The following is a 12,247-nucleotide window of genomic DNA, read 5'->3' as shown; positions in this document are numbered from 1 at the left end:
ATTTTAGAATTTATTTGATTCAAAAGTGATCCATAAAAAATTCAGTGATACAGTGAAATAAGCCAAACAGAGAAAGACAAATACCATATGATTTCACTTGTAGGTGGAATTTTAAAAGTTAACCATATGTTACTTTAATAATAAGAAACAATAAGTTGTCTCACTTGGGAAACAGAAAACAAACTTGAAACAAAAATAGTGCTCTAAAGTTGTAAACACTCAAGTAATTAGAGTGGCCCTGATGGCCAAGGTATAAACTGTATTTACATTACTATATAAATATTGTAGTCTGAAGAGCAAGACTCTTGTGTGGCATCCTCTTTTGTTCCATCGTCTTTCTCCTCCTGTGCAGCTTTCCATAAACAACCATGTTTTTTCATTTTTTTCTCCTTCTTTGTGAAACAAAATACATGTTTCCAATGTACTTTATGGGTACCACATGAATAAGTTCATGTCAAAAAAACAGAAGGAAATGAGTTAAAGTTTAAAAAACAGAATTCCATGCTTCAAAAGACAGTATTAAAGAGTATTTCCTGTTCTTCTATTAATTGACTTAAAAGACAGTTGTATAGAACAGTATAAAAAATATGGAAAAGTTATATATGCTGTTTTTGTTCAGTCACTAAGTCATGTCCAAGCCTTTACAATCACATAAGCTATAGCATGCCAGGCTTCCCTGAACTTTACCATCTCCTGGAGTTTGCTCAAACTCACTGAGTGTGCACACTGAGTCAGTGATGGAATCAAACCATCTCATCTTCTGTTGCCCCCTTCTCCTCCTGCCTTCAGTCTTTCCCAGCATCAGGGTCTTTTCGAGTGAGTCTTCTCTTCGCATCAGGTGCCCAAAGTATTGGAGCATCAGCATCAGTCCTTCCAATGAATATTCAGGACAGATTTCCTTTAGGATTGACTGGTTTGATCTCCTTGCTGTCCAAGGGACTCTCAAGAGTCTTCTTCAGCACCACAGTTTGAAAGCATCAATTCTTCAGTGCTCAGCCTTCTTGATGGTCCAACTCTCACATCCATACATGACTACTGGAAAAACCGCAGCTTTGACTATACAGACTTTTGACAGCAAAATGATACCTCTGCTTTTTAATACACTGTCTAAGTTTGTCATAGCTTTTCTTGCAAGGAGCAAGTGTCTTTTCATTTCATGGCTGCAGTCACTACCTACAGTGATTTTGAAGCCCAAGAAAATAAAATCTGTCATTGTTTCCATCTTTTCCCCAACCTATTTGCCATGAAATGATAGGACCAGATGTCATGATCTTAGTTTTTGAATGTTGAGTTTTAAGCTAGCTGTCACTTTCATCGAAAGGCTCTTTAATTCTTCTTCACTTTCTGCCATAAGGGTGGTGTCATGTGCATATCTGAGGTTGTTGATATTTCTCTCAGCAGTCTTGATTCCAGCTTGTGATTCTTCCAGCCTGACATTTTGAATGATGTACTCTGCATATAAGTTAAATAAACGGGGTGACAACATACAGCCTTTATATACCCCTTTCCCAACTTTGAACCAGTCTGTTGTTCCACGTCCAGTTCTAATTGTTGCTTCTTGACCTGCATACAGGTTTCTCAGGAGGCAGGTAAGATGGTCTGGTATTCCCACCTCTTTAAGAATTTTCCACAGTTTGTTGTGATCCATATAGTCAATGGCTTTAGCATAGTCAAGGAAACAGAAATAAATGATTTTCTGAAATTGTCTTGCTTTTTCTATGACCTAGGGTGGCAATTTGATCTCTGGTTCCTCTGCCTTTTTAAAATCCAGCTTGTACATCTGGAAGTTCTTGGTTCACGTACTGTTGAAGCCTAGCTTGAAGGATTTTGAGCATTATCTCTCCAGCATGTACAACCAGTGCAGTCATAAGGTAGTTTGAACATTCTTTGGCATTGCCTTTCCTTGGAATTGGAATGAAAATTGACCTTTTCCAGTCCTGTGGCCACTACTGAGTTTTCCAAATTTGCTGGCATATTGAGTGCAGCACTTTAATGACATCATTTTAAGATTTTCAATAGCTCAGCTGAAATTCCATCACTTCATATAGCTTTCTTTGTAGTACTTGACTTCACACTCTAGGTTGTCTGGCTATAGCTGAGTGACCACACCATCATGGTTATCTGGGTCATTTGGACTTTTTTGTAGAGTATCTGTGTATTCTTGCCACCCTTTAATCTCTTCTGTTTCTTAGGTCCTTACCATTTCTGTCCTTTATTGTGCCCATCTTTGAATGAAATGTTCCCTGGGCATCTCTAATTTTCTTGAAGAGATCTCTAGTCTTTCCCATTCTATTGTTTTCCTCTGTTTCTTGTTATTGTTCACTTAAGACTTTCTTCTCTCTCCTTGCTCTTCTTTGGAACTCTGCATTCAGTTGGGTATGTCTCCCTTTCTCCTTTGCTTTTGCTTTCTCAGCTATTTGTAAGACAGTCTCCTCAGACAACCATTTTGCCTTGTTAAATTTCTTTTTCTTTGAGATATTTCAAAGATTTTTCTAGTGCAAACCTTTTAATTCCTAGTGCTTAAACTCAGTCTTCCCTCAAATGCTATTCTTTTTTTAAATTGGAGGATAATTGCTTTGAAATGTTCTGTTGGTTTCTCCTGTATAGCACTGTGAATCAGCCATAAGTATACATATATTCCCTCCCTGGTGAGCCTCCTTCCCCTTCATCCCCATCCCACACCTCTAGGTTGTCATAGAGTACCAATCTGAGCTCCCTTTTTAGACAGCAGTTTTCCCCTAGCTGTCTATTTTGCACAAAGTAGTGTTATGTATTTCAGTGCTGCTCTGTCAATTTGCCCCACCCTCTCCTTCCCCCACTATGTCCACAAGTCTGTTCTCTATGTCTACATCTCTATGCCTGCCCTGGAAATAGGTTCATCAGTACCATTTTTCTAGATTCCACATATATGTATTAATATACCATATCAAATCCTGAAGGAAATCAACCCTGAATACTCACTGGAAGGACTGATGCTGAAGCTCCAATTCTCTGGCCACCTGATGTGAAGAGCCAGCTCATTGTGAAAGATCCTGATGCTGGAAAAGATGGAAGGCAAATTAAGAGGGCAGCGGAGAATGAGATGGTTGGATAGCATCACCGACTCAATGGACATGAACTTGGGCAAACTCTGGGAGACAGTGAGCATCAGGGAGGCCTGACATGCTGCAGTCCATGGGGTCACAAAGAGTCAGACATGACTGAGTGACTGAACAACAATGAGATCAAATGCTGTTCTGATTGCCTCCCAGCTTATCTGAGGATCCTCTGCTTTCTTGAGTCAAATGATTCCATTCTCCTTATTAATTACCTGGAGGAAGATGAAAGTGGCTAAAATATGTATGCTAATCCCTAATTTTGTGTGGCTATAAATTTTATTACTCCCACTAAGTGTTATTTATTGAAGACTTACGTGGCCAATCTGATTCATTTTTGTTCATTTTGTTATTGATGTTCCAGGAGGTATCTTCTCTGTAAAGAATGTAATGTAATACACTTGAGCTGACAAAATCATAGTGCCTTTTGCATTTATGCATGGGCTCAGCCCTTTTTTCAAAGGAGTCTTCTACTGGATAATGTCAGGATCATGACAGGTTTCCAGCTACATTTACTTGCTCAACTGGAACCAACTTTCATGCACTAACTTTTTGATCCAGGGAAACAAGCATTCAAACAGAGCCCGGTTAAAACCACTAGCATCAAAATGCAACTGCGTGCATGCCCTTTAGGTTCCCAATCCTCATTATCCCTTTCTCAGTATGAATATCTTTAAATTAACTTTCATGTATTTTTTATGTCATCCAATCTTGGTTAATTGCTGTCAATTATACCAAAAACTTTAGACCACATAAAAATTCAAATGGAAATGGATCCTATCAGAGTCCTGGTTCTGGTACAAATATTGCCATTTCCTCCTTGCAAGACATGAAATGTATATGCCCAAGGAATCCCAGAGGCACTTTTTCTTTAAGTCAGTGATACCCACATTTACATTTACAGTTATGTACCCTAAAAGGGAATTAAAATTTTCCTGGGTAAGTCCAAGAATTTCTGACTCATGGTAAGTTTCTATGACTAAGAAGACTCTTGTTTATATCTTGTCCTGATGGGGAAAAAAATGAGAAGTTTTGCCTCATTGGGAACATCCTTACAGAGTAACTTTGCTTTTGATACAAACTTGGAAATTATATTACTATCATAAATTCTCTGGAATGATTTCAGCTTGTGTAAAAGAGAGCATTGTATAGAAAAATCACTGGTTAAGGAATTAAACATGGTTAAAAGATACTGGTAAAAGGATTATAGAAAAGGCACTGGTGAGGCACAAAGTGGTACATCCATTTGTCATTCCCTGAATGTTTGATTTTGGTCATATCCGAAATATATCTAAACTTCAATATAATGTAACTTACGTACTAATAATTGCTTCATCTGTTCTAATTTAAGATTTTGTGATTCTCCAAACCAGACATTTCAATATAACTCATCTTTCATAACAGCAAATACTAATTAGGTCAATCATACACACACGCATGTGCACAAACACACATGCAAATGCACACACATGTTTGTGTGTAAATAGTTACCTTGTAAAGTGTTTTGAAATTTGTTCTTTTCTACAGGGACTAATATACAAGGCTTGACAGGTAAAACTGGAAGAGGTGTAATAAAGGGACGATTCAAGACACAATCAAGGAATCTCCTTGGTAAGAATAGGAATTTTACAAATCTAAGATTTCAGGTTTACTTATCTTCTCTAGAGATATTTAAACAAGGGTCATGAATAACATCAGCATCTATGTTTTAATATTACATGAAATTTTCAAGAATTTTTTCCTTAAATTCATTTTATATTAAATATCAATGTAAAACTATCTACATATTATTAATGGTAGAACTCATTCTCTTAGGATGTAATCCATAAAAACCAGTCATTTAATAAACTTAGCATATGCTTGGTAAAAAATATGCCCAATTATGTTCTATTCACTTTCTGTTTTCAGCTTAGGTAGACATTTCTCTTGAATTTGCAAGTGCAGAAAGACTAGCTAAGGAATGTGATAAGAAGAATATAACATCTCAGTGGTTATCAATTCCCTCTTTATTAGACCTGTAGTAACAGCATTACACACATTTCTTTATGGTGTTTTCTGTGATATTAAAAGAAGACATCTAAATAGAGATAAAAGGAAAACAGACATTCGAACAGAACCCTGTAACTACAAACACCAAGAGGCTGCTGTGTGCATGCCTAATGATGTGCTCTCTGAGGAGCAATGGGTGAGGCTTCACACCTCAGGAGAAAAGAGACGTTAGTAAGACACTTCTGAGAAATCACTGTAAATAAACAAGCAAACAAACAAGCGAACACACTAAATAACAAGCCTTATATAGGGAAACAAATTAGAATCCAGAAATACTATGATATATTATCTAAAATGTCCATGCTAAGTCGCTTCAGTCATGTCCAACTCTTTGCAACTGCATGGACTATAGCCCGCCAGGTTCCTCTATCCATGGAATTCTCCAGGCAAGAATACTGGAGTAGGTTGCCATGCCTTTCTCCAGGAGATCTTCCCGACCCAGGGATCGAACCTACATCTCTTATGTTTCCTGCATTGGCAGGTGGGTTCTTTACCAGTAGTGCCACCCTGTAAGCCCCTAAAATGTCCAGTTATTAGCAAAAAAGAATTAAGACATGCAAAGAAATAGTAAATTGTGACCCATGCACAGGAAAAAGCAGGAAACAAAATATGCTTGTGAGAGTCTTGGATGTTGGATTTAGCAGACAGGAATGACCTAATAGTTATTATAAATAGAAAAAGGAAATTTTGTTTTAAGAAAACAAAGATATGATGAAAATATTTCATCAACTGGATATTATCATCTAAAAATAAAAATGTAGAAGAACCAAATGTGGTTGAAATATACAATAAATGAAATGAAAATACTGCCTAAGGGAAGAGATTGAATTAGTCTGAAGAAAGAAACAGTGAATTTAAGGTAATGGGAAATACTAGGAGAGAGAGAGTGCAGTAAAAGTATTTGAAAAGATGGCTGAAAATTATGTAAATAACACTAGATGATAGCTAATAGAACAAACACTACATAACTTACTAAACTTGCTCTAATTTTGTCTCTCAGATTCTTTAAAAATTATATAGGTTCATAAATAATTGTAAGGACAATTTTAATAATGTCTTTAATTTTATACACATAAGATGTAATTCAGTAGCACAAAAATGGGAATAAGGGAATAAAACTATGTCAGTCATGCTTCTGCATTTTCCTACAATTTAATTAGTATGACTCTGAAGTTGACTCTAAAATTGACTATGGCGATTGTTACACATTCTAAAAATATATTAAAAACCATTGATTACATGTTTAAAATGGGCATATTATATGTTAAACTTTAAAAAAACAGTAAACTCCAAGAAGGATAGGATTTTTCTTTAAATACTTAAAGCAATGGGAAGATGTTGTGAAGAAGGAAAATTGTGGCTCTGAATAAATTAGGCTTCTTTACCACATATCATTGAGGCTTCCAGTGTTTAACCCAATCTGTCCTCAAAGGCTATTCCCATTGCCTCCCTACTTATCTAAGAAGCCTTTGCTTTTTCAAATCAAATGAATCAGGTCTTCTAATTTTTTTCTGTTGGAGAAGCATCAGCAGCTAGAGTCTGCTAATCTTTTATGTTATGTGTTGCCATAGCACACATGACTTTCACAAATGCTCAATCTAATGTATCTTTGGTTTTAGTAATGATGCCGCATGGTCTTCACCTCTGTTTAGATTGCAGTGGTGATAAATTTGTTCTGCCTCAGAGATAGCACACGCTTGAAATATTCATGGGCTCAGTCATTTCTCCAAAGCAGGACTTCTGGTTTATAAATTCTGGATATGACAGTTTCCACCTTCACTTATATGCTATATTAGAACCAAATTTTGCCCACCAAAGTCTTTACCTAATAGATGACCCAAAGTCACCAATTCTAATTATTCATTTTGCAATATAAAATTATTTTAAATAAATTTTTTTCTGTCATTGAACTATATCATTGCTTCTGAATCCATCAAAAGATGAAAATCACACAAAGACTCAAATGGAAAGAGGTATAATACCAATGCTAATATTCATGCAAATTACTCATTTCCTCTTCCCCAAGTAAAAGATCTGGGATAAAGTGCCAGTCTACAGATTACTTGTTAACTTTTCCATCATGTTGTCTTTTGATTTATAGTTGTTATTTGGTCGCTAAGTTGTGTCCAACTCTTTGCTACCCCGTGGACTGCAGCATGCCATGCTTTCCTTTCCTTCACTACCTCCCACAGGTTGCTCAAATTTATGTCCATAACTTACATAACCTTTAAAAAAGGAATTAAAATATTCCTGGACAAAGTCAAAGAATTTCTGCCTCACAGTAACATTCTGTGACTGTGATGGCCATCATTTTTTCCAGGTAACTTGGCCCAGGAAAAAAAAAAATGTCATGTCTGGCCTTACCAGGTATAATTCTTACCATTTGAATGTAGTTTTAATGTACACAATGTAGTTTTAATATAGTTTTAATGTAATGAAAAGTTATGTTAATTAAGATAAACTCTCTAGGATGACTTAAATTTGCAAAAAGACTGTGTTTTATGGAAAAAGCCCTAATTAAAGAATTATGAGGCATCAGTCTATGAATCACTTTTATCACTACTTGGCTATGTAGTCTTAGTCAAACTAATAAACATTTCTAAGGTACAATATAATGAGGCTTATATGGTTGCCAATGGTTCTCCCAATTCTAAGGTGTTTCGATTCTGTAAGTAAGACATTTCATTGTAATTCTTCTATAATAAAATACTAATTAAAGGAATATTACACACAAACTCACACAACTATATGTTGATATTTACCTTATGTTTTGAAACTGTTTATTGCTATAGACACTGATACAGAGCACTTCCCAAATGCTGTTGGAAGAAGTATGCTAAAGAGTGGTATCAAGACACAATCCAAGAGTCATCCTGGTAAAAGTAAGAATATTGCAAGTCTGTTCTGGCCTATTTATCTTTTCCAGAGTTTGAGTTTGAGTCTGATTATAGTACCTATATGCTGTTATTACAGGATACAGTATCTTCATAAATTCCCTTCTAAAGTTAGAACTGCTGGAACTCCAGCAGTTATTATCAATGGAAAATTAGTTACATATTTTAAATTTCAGAGCTCCTTCTTTTAAAAAGTGATCCTCAAAATTTCAGTGGTATAGTAATCTTGGAATATACTTAATGAAAGCATTTCAAATGCTGCTTTTTTTTTTTTTTAATTTTCAGGCTAGTTGCTTTGTATTTGGAAAAGCATAAGGTCTAGTTTATGAACGGGATTAAAAGAAGTACCAGATAGTTATTGCATTGCTTATTAATTCCCTGTATATAATTAAAATACCAAGCATATTTTCAGTATCTCAGGTGAAGTAGAGATCTATAGTCTTGTTACATAGTTCATAGTTTACACTTGTTGCCCCTTGTGTTGGTGTAAGGGTGTTTGACACACCACTCCTTGATCTTTGGTGTGATATTAAGGGAGGCAGAAAACCAGAGAGCCTCAATTATATCTCCTCTGTAGGATCTTTAATACTTTCTCCTGTTCTCAGCCATTACAACAAAGTATTAATAGTAAGATCCGCCTTACGGTTTCAGGTTCAGGATAGGTTTCCAACTTTTGGTATGTGTTCTTTGGAACCACCTTCCACTCACAAAACACTGGACACATTATTTGACCCAAGCCACCAGTCCTACTTACCACTTTTTCAATATGAATTTTTGTTTAATAACTTTCATGCAGTTTCCTCTCCTTTGACCTAGTTTGTAGTTACTAAATCCTGCCAAATCTTGAAATCACACAAAAACTCAAAGGGAGTGGGATGCAGTCCCGGTGCTGGTACTGCTGCAGATTTAACCGCTTCCCGCTCCCCAGCGGAAAGGTGTGCATTGTAAGATGACCTGATAGGCGGTTTTTCTTAGACCACAGAGTATCTTGTTATTCTTCTGCATCATTAATGTCTATTGGACTTACATAACCTTAAAAATGGCATAAAGCACTCTTAAGAGAGTCAAAGAATTTCTGCCTGGTAGTAACCTTCTGTGACCATGGTTTGTAACTTGACCAGTGGGCAGGGGAAAAATGCCATGTTCCACTCATAGGTATATTCTTAAAGGATGAGTGTCTTCTTAGTGTAAACTTGGCATTTATATCATTAACGTGAACTCCCCAAGATGATTAAGGGTTGTGTGAGACATGGCATTGTGTAGAAAAAGCACTGGTTAAGGAATTATGGGGCCTCAGCTTGTGCTCAATTTTGTATTTTCTTGGTATGAGTTCTCAATCAAATCTCAAAATATCTCTAAGCTTCTATATCATGAGGCTTATATGATTGCTAAGAGCCCTTCAAATTCTAATGTTTTATGATTGTGCAGTGCAGATATTATATTGTCTTCCATAATAACAAGTACTAAGTAGCTTAGTACTACATACACAGACACACACACATGTGTTAATGGTTACCTTAGAAAGTGCTTTGAAATTTATTTTATATCTATAGCAACTGATAAAAAATACATGACAGATACTGTTGAAAGTGAAAAAGAAACTAGTAAAATCAAGACACATCATAAAAGTCACCCTGGTAAGAACAAGAATTTGTGAAGTCTAATATTTATGGGTTATGTCTTCTCTGTGATTTAACTAACGATAGCAATAACTATGTTAATGGTGAGTAATCTTCATAAATTTCATCTTATAATTAGTATTAAAGTCTTGTATTTGCTGTCAATGGAAATTTACCTAGATATTGTTTAGTTGTAAGCTCATACATTTGGAAAGTAATTCATATAATCCAATGCTCTAATGACCTTAGAATATTCTTGGTTTAAGTATTTCAAACTGCTAATCTACTCACTTTCTTGCTGGCTTAGAAAAGAGTGTTGATTTAAAATTGAAAAAGCAAAAAAGATAGTTGATAAGTGGTATAAGAATAGGAATGTAGCAGTTATTTTATTCAATTTTCTCTACATAATTAGTCTTGTGTGTAAATTTATATCTCTACTGAAGTGAAGTTCTCTAGCTGAGTTTACAATTCACAAACACAGCTTTAGTCCTGGAGTAACAGGGTTAGCTACATTTTTCTTTGGTGAAAGAATGAACTTTTTGCAAAAGTGATGTTGAAAGTCAGAATTTGAAAGTAGCTGAATCCTCAGATTAAAGCACCAAAATATGTGTTTTCACTGAAATTTGACATTTAAAGCGAGATTTATGAAACTTTACTTTTGAATACTTTATTTTGTTATAATCTCACTTCTATTCCTGAAAAAAAAACCATTAAAAATAATCAAGTAAAAATTATTTACTGACAACTTTTAACTGAGAAAAACCTAGAAGTATAAAACTGAAATTGTAGGAACTAAGCAGTTAAATTTGTTTTCTGTTTTGCTGTGATAAAATTTGGTATATTATGATAAGACATTTTTCCATGTCTTTAATTTTCAGAGTATTTTTATGTAGGTGCTTTCAATTACTTTGGCTTCAGTGTTGCTTATTAATCCTTCTCAATTTTGAATAACAACCTTAAGCATACCAAGGATTTGCTCTCATTTACATCCAATTTGAAATGTCATGCATCTTAAGAATAAAATTAATTTAGTTATTTATTTTATACTTACTTATTAATGAGGAGTTTATAATTAAATGCCCTGAATAAAATTTGAGCAATATAAATTGTTAAGGGAAAAAATACTGAGAAATAAATATGCAAATATAGAAATGAATATAAAAGGTGATTGGATTAAATTTTGAAATTAAGTGAGATGCTATCTAAGAAAACAGAACAACAAAAAGGGAGAGAAAATGAAGAAATTGTTTATAGAAATTGGAGTGATAGAAAAGTGACCACTTATATGTGGAAAGAAAAATTTACAGGTACCGAAATGAAGACCAATGTGTGAAGGATGGGGAGTAGTGTGCAAATAGTTATAATGTCTTTGTGAAATTTTTCTTTTTAAATTTTACATTAGGAGTGAATTTATTTAAAGACAAAGATAAGTCCACACAACATCAAAGAGAGTTTTTTACTGGGCATATCACAGGAAGTAAATTCTCAATGAACGTGATCAATTTTTCACAAGTTGACAATCAAGGTAAAAGATATAACAGTATAAAATAGATATCTAATTATTTAGATTACTTTTGTAATATGTTTTTAAAATTTTATTCTATAAAATATTTTAAACATCCAGAAAATAAAAAAACTTACAGAAAACACACAATATTCTAATACTGGTTCCCTTTGTATGATTTTACAATCCCAATCCCTCCTTTCTCAGCTTTTTTTTATACACAGTCATAAAGAATATATAATGATGCTCTATACAAATATATTCTAAACTATTTTATTGTGCTCTCTTTATTATTTGATTATTCTTTATTGTGAAACTTCCCACCTATCTGCCTCCTCACTACCCACATTACTGTAGGTCAGTCAAATTTATAAAAAATGTACATGCATACAAATATACATATCCCTTTTTAGCAGAAAGTCTCGAGTTAAATGCTTCAATTCCTTTCTAGTCTCTAGAGAATGTTTTTATGCCATCTCAGCAATACTTTTTAAAATACATTTTTAATCTAGCATTTTATCAGTAGTCAAACTCACAGAACCAGAGAATAAAATGGTTGTTTCCAGGGGCTAGGGGTAGAGAGAAGTGGGTAGTTGTTCAATGGATATAAAGTCACGTATATATTAGTTGAGTAAATTCTAGAGATCTTCTGTAAAACATTTTACATCTATAATTAACAATGAAATATTGTGCATGTAAAAGTTGTTAAGACATGAGTGCTTTGTGCTAAGTGTTTTTATGAGATACACATAGAAAAGCAAAGAGACAGAGAAGTCTCTTATAGGTGATAGACATGTTTGTTACCTTGATTGTGATGATGACTTCAGAGGTTGTATGGCTATTTTAAAATTCATCAAAATGTACACATTACATCTGGGCAGTGTTTTTATATACTAAGTATACCTCAGTGAAGTTGGAAAAGAAAAAGCAGGACGCTACCAAGGAACACAGAATAAAGACAAGGAAGAGAAAATGATGAAGTATTTATAGAAACTAGAGTAATAGTCATCGACAAGTGGCTAAACTATGGGAGGGAAACATTACAAATGCATAAAGACTAATACATGGGGTTTAGAGAGTAGTGTA

The sequence above is a fragment of the Budorcas taxicolor genome, chromosome 13 (assembly GCF_023091745.1).
Source record: "Budorcas taxicolor isolate Tak-1 chromosome 13, Takin1.1, whole genome shotgun sequence".
Lineage (NCBI taxonomy): Eukaryota > Metazoa > Chordata > Mammalia > Artiodactyla > Bovidae > Budorcas > Budorcas taxicolor.
This window is presented reverse-complemented; position numbering follows the sequence as displayed.